The sequence below is a fragment of the Sinohyriopsis cumingii genome, chromosome 11 (genome assembly GCF_028554795.1).
Source record: "Sinohyriopsis cumingii isolate HCF-2022 chromosome 11, ASM2855479v2, whole genome shotgun sequence".
NCBI lineage: Eukaryota > Metazoa > Mollusca > Bivalvia > Unionida > Unionidae > Sinohyriopsis > Sinohyriopsis cumingii.
The window spans coordinates 46,787,866-46,793,865 of NC_142971.1; the positions used below are offsets into that span (position 1 = coordinate 46,787,866).

The 6,000-nt window shown below is 33.3% G+C and overlaps 2 non-coding genes across 2 annotated transcripts; both read right to left on the reverse strand.

Annotated features, from left to right (window-relative positions):
• Positions 1 to 1,788: 1,788 nt before the first annotated feature.
• LOC149788186 (5S ribosomal RNA) lies at positions 1,789 to 1,907 on the reverse strand. The gene has a single exon (XR_016424500.1). It is a non-coding gene; the product is annotated as a 5S ribosomal RNA (ribosomal RNA).
• A 900-nt stretch (positions 1,908 to 2,807) lies between these two features.
• LOC149788187 (5S ribosomal RNA) lies at positions 2,808 to 2,926 on the reverse strand. Its single transcript, XR_016424720.1, has one exon. It is a non-coding gene; the product is annotated as a 5S ribosomal RNA (ribosomal RNA).
• Positions 2,927 to 6,000: the final 3,074 nt, after the last annotated feature.

Consider the following 6,000-nt stretch of genomic DNA (forward strand, 5'->3'; position numbering starts at 1 on the left):
ATATGTAAATAATACACATATGTATGTATGTATGTACACACACAAACGTATATATATATATATATATATATATATATATATATATATATATATATATATATATCACAAAAGACACACACATATCTTAAAACACCCTCAGCCACCCAGGATATATATATGATCCGTTTTTACGAGATAAACTTATTAATTCAGTATGGTATAATTATCGAGTAAGATCAGTAGAGTTTTTGCCCTTGTTTGCAATCGTTATAGGATAACGCGTTAAAAATAAAATTACACAGAAGTACAATTAATGTTAATAGCTGATAAAGTTATGCGAACTTTGTTGCATACTCTCTCTCTCTCTCTCTCTCTCTCTCTCTCGTGTGTCAGTATGATAAAGCAAGAAGAAAAAGGAAGAACAGTAAAGAACATATATAAAAAGGTTTATTGAAACAGCGTCTCATCATGGTGTGGGCACCACGATGCATAGGGATAAATAAAAAAGCGAGTATTCCATTACTTTTCACTTCATTTGATATGCATCCATATGACACAGAATGCTCTCGGTGAGTACAGGGAATCAGATAAACGTCACTGTGCGGGACTAGGTATAAAACATTTATTGTAGTTTTAATTGTAAATTTTTCGGGCATTTAAGTAGAAATTAAATGATTTCAGTTCTAGTGAGAACAACATTTCGACTGTAAAACATAATTTGTTGTCTTGATGCGTTTTCAAGACTCTTGGGCTGATTAGTCACACATCTCTTCAACGTTTCCGATGTACAAATGTTTGTGTGCAGTATAATATTAGTAACTAAAGTGTATACTGATTCAAAGTTCTAATCCAAAAGAAGCAAAACTGGCCTCAGATACTCATATTTGTCACTCATCCATTTTCTGACCCAGATAAGGGGAGAATTCCATGTTGAAATTGACTTAAAATGCAGATTCAGGACATTATTGTTGTTGTTATTATTATTATTATTATTCCTCTTTCTGTCCTATCATTTGGTTAAAATAAGCGACACCGGCCTATAAGCTAACTTTAAAAATAGGGTCTTATGAGATTTGCAAAGGATCTCTTCTTGCAACTTGTAGAAGTTAACGTTGTGGAAATACAGAAAGTGGAAGCATGAAATATCTATCTAAACTTACTGTAATCAAAACAGAATTTTATAACCCAATTTATTTAGCCAATGGCCCATATTTACAGTATTCGCTACAGGATGCCAATTTTCCCACTGGCAGACTGAGGCCCTGCTGTAAAAGAAATCAATCAATCAATAAATTAATATAAAAAATTCTCACAATTCATACATTCCATATTTATCAATCAATTAGTGAATAAGAAATACCACAAATAAGTACCCAAAATGAAAGACATTGATCGCATATTTTGCAACTCTGCGCTAGAGACTACACCAGGAATATATGAGAAGAAACTTGAAGGAAGTATTTCGACGTGAAAGGAGGCAGCTTGTTGTGGTAGTAAAAGTAGAGGAAACTGGATAAATTGAACCGAATTTGTTAATAAGAAATACTGGTCATCTATGATCGCATATTCCAGTAGTAAGGATCGAAACCAAGAGCAGAGAAGTGCAAAGCAACATTTGCTATATTCAGGTCCTATACTTGATTTTTTTAGGATCCGAATTATTGAAGAAAGTTAAGGAAAAAGAGAAAATGAAAGTCGAGAAATTGCTCTATTTATTATTTATATTGAATAAAGTAAATTTAGTTACAATAAAAGAAAGAAAGAAAAACTTCAACTGTTTTTAGTTATAAAAGAAAAAAAAAAAATTAGAGTCTACAGCACCCGGTATTCCCAGGCGGTCACCCATCCAAGTACTAACCGGGCCCGACGTTGCTTAACTTCGGTGATCGGACGAGAACCGGTGCTTTCAACGTGGTATGGCCGTAGACACAAGTGTGTGTAAATTTAAGACTTATATTCGCTTCTCTCTTCACCGTTTCCGATGTACAGACGTTTACGTTTATGTGCCGTGTAAAATTAGTAATTAAAGTGTACTTATTAAAACTTATATAGATAAACTGCCTTCATACATTATTCAAATTTGTAATTCAGGCATTTTCGGACTCGGACATTAGTTGCTTAACCGGAGGTTTACACCTTCAAATGGACTTAAATAACAATGCATTTAAACGAAGATTCAGTTCATTTTTGTTGTTTTTGGGCATTATTATTATTATTATTATTTATCTTGTATCAACTGACTAATTCAATAGGTAAATAATCGACATCAGCCTATGAGCTACCTTTAAAGACGGACTCGAATCTGATTTGAAACGGATATCGTCTTGCAGCTCGGAAACGTTAAAGTTGTGGAAACACAGAAAGTGCAAGGAAGTGGAAGCAGGGAACATCCATCCAAACTTACTGTAATCAAAACAGAGATTTATACACCAATTTATTTTGTCAATGGCCCATATTCGAAGTATTCGCTAAGGGATGCCAAGTTTCACACTGATAGACTGGTGCCCTGCTAAAAACAGGTAAATAAATTAAAATAATTAAAAATAATACATTCCAAATATATCTATCAATTATTGAATAAGAAATACCACAGACAAGTATCCAAAATGAAAGACATCGATTGCATACGTTGCAATTATTCGCTATAGGCTGAATCCGGAATATCAGAAGAAATTTGGAGGATCTGGACGGCATACGAGGCGGCCCATTTCGATCCTGGAGGTAGAGGAAACTGAAAAATTTGCACCAGATTTGTGAACAAGAAATATTGGCCATATATGATCGCATATCCTCACAGTGAGGATGGAACCAAAAAAAAATTTAAAAAATGCCTACAGCACCCGGTATTCCCAGGCGGTCACCCATCCAAGTACTAACCGGGCCCGACGTTGCTTAACTTCGGTGGTCGGACGAGAACCGGTGTTTTCAACGTGGTATGGCCGTAGACATTTGTATGTACAAATTTAAGACTAATATAGGTTGTCTCTTCGTCGTTACAAAGATATATTACACACGCACGCACACACACACACACACACACACACACACACACACACATATATATATATATATATATATATATATATATATATATATATATATATATATATATATATATATATATATATATATAGATATATATTAGAGACAGGGGAGAGCTCTGCTTACGACAATACATCCCTTCAGTTTCAATCTGTAAAGAAGCAAGAGCTTATTTGATCGCCGATGTCACTGACATGTAGGTTGCCATATTTGTGCAGTCATTTGAATAGTAATACAATGGCGAGTTCCGTGTCAAATTTCATCAAGGTTGTCGTTTTCTTTCGTCAGTCAGCTTCATTAACGACAAATGATGTTATACTCGGAATTATTTCTGAGAAAATAAATCGTATTTCTCTCGATTTCATGCAGGTATATCTCGATGAAAGGTCGGTCAAGTTTGCATGGCAGGCTAGTAAGCACAGGGGCTCGCATCGTTGCTCACAATTGAACTGACAGTCATACATTTTATACTATATGTACGACTGATAGTTTCATTGTAAGCAATGATACGAGCCCCCTGTGGCTAGTAAGCAGCCTATGCCGATACCGCATGGTGTCGGCGATTTCCAACGTTTTGATAAGCAAAACAAATATGTCCATACACCCCAATACTAATGTCCAAATATCAAAAATCGCTATTTTGGGACTATTATGAATTCATTCAAGGACATTCTAAATTACATCATCGCCACACGTCAAGATTGTTATTACATCAGCACATTCAAAATTGGACTTCATTCAGAAAACCACTAGCATTCATTTGGAACACTACCCTTTTGGACTTGTCATATAACTTTTCATGGACTATTTGTGATTTCATTTATAATGCTGAAAAGTATTTAAATTTTCACTTTGTATTCTTTATAAAAATAAATTAAGTCGGTTGGTTTAGATTGGCTAAGATAGCATTAAGGTGTTTTTGTTTATATGAGCCAATATCACATTATTCTTTTCTTGGTTTAGATGGGCTAAGTTCACATTATGGTACATTGGTTTAGATGGGCTAAGTTCACATTAAGGTGTTTGGCTAAGTTTCCATTAAGATATTTGGTTTAGATTGGCTAAGTTTGCATTAAAGTGTATTGGCTTATATTGGCAAATTTCACATAGGAATTTGATTTAGATGGCCTAAGTTCACATTATGGTGTTCTGGCAAAAGACTGCTTGGTTTTGTTAGGCAATGAGGGTAGTCTTGCTCAAGGGTACAATAGGGCAACCAGCTTGATAGAAATCTATCATGTTAACCATTGGACTGATGTACATTTTATCAGTGTAATTTAGAGTCTGTTTAAACCATTCCGAATCCCCCCATCTCTCTCTCTCTCTCTCTTATATATATATATATATATATATATATATATATATATATATATATATATATATATATATATATATATATATATATATATATATATATATATATATGAAAGAAATAATATTTTCAATCTTTCTGCACTGTACTGATTTTCTGGTTGAATACTAAAAGTAAGTTTAAATATATATAAGGAGTTTGCAAATTTTATAAAAGTCAGCTTGCCTAGCAAGTAGTAGGTCAATATGATACAATGTAGAATTTAAGAAAATGTCATTATATGTATTGAAACGTTTGTTTCCTTTGTATCTGTTGATATCTAAAATCCATATCCCAATAATTAAAATTATCCAAGACTATATGTAAATAATACACATATGTATGTATGTATGTACACACACAAACGTATATATATATATATATATATATATATATATATATATATATATATATATATATATCACAAAAGACACACACATATCTTAAAACACCCTCAGCCACCCAGGATATATATATGATCCGTTTTTACGAGATAAACTTATTAATTCAGTATGGTATAATTATCGAGTAAGATCAGTAGAGTTTTTGCCCTTGTTTGCAATCGTTATAGGATAACGCGTTAAAAATAAAATTACACAGAAGTACAATTAATGTTAATAGCTGATAAAGTTATGCGAACTTTGTTGCATACTCTCTCTCTCTCTCTCTCTCTCTCTCGTGTGTCAGTATGATAAAGCAAGAAGAAAAAGGAAGAACAGTAAAGAACATATATAAAAAGGTTTATTGAAACAGCGTCTCATCATGGTGTGGGCACCACGATGCATAGGGATAAATAAAAAAGCGAGTATTCCATTACTTTTCACTTCATTTGATATGCATCCATATGACACAGAATGCTCTCGGTGAGTACAGGGAATCAGATAAACGTCACTGTGCGGGACTAGGTATAAAACATTTATTGTAGTTTTAATTGTAAATTTTTCGGGCATTTAAGTAGAAATTAAATGATTTCAGTTCTAGTGAGAACAACATTTCGACTGTAAAACATAATTTGTTGTCTTGATGCGTTTTCAAGACTCTTGGGCTGATTAGTCACACATCTCTTCAACGTTTCCGATGTACAAATGTTTGTGTGCAGTATAATATTAGTAACTAAAGTGTATACTGATTCAAAGTTCTAATCCAAAAGAAGCAAAACTGGCCTCAGATACTCATATTTGTCACTCATCCATTTTCTGACCCAGATAAGGGGAGAATTCCATGTTGAAATTGACTTAAAATGCAGATTCAGGACATTATTGTTGTTGTTATTATTATTATTATTATTATTATTATTATTCCTCTTTCTGTCCTATCATTTGGTTAAAATAAGCGACACCGGCCTATAAGCTAACTTTAAAAATAGGGTCTTATGAGATTTGCAAAGGATCTCTTCTTGCAACTTGTAGAAGTTAACGTTGTGGAAATACAGAAAGTGGAAGCATGGAATATCTATCTAAACTTACTGTAATCAAAACAGAATTTTATAACCCAATTTATTTAGCCAATGGCCCATATTTACAGTATTCGCTACAGGATGCCAATTTTCCCACTGGCAGACTGAGGCCCTGCTGTAAAAGAAATCAATCAATCAATAAATTAATATAAAAAATTCTCACAATTCATAC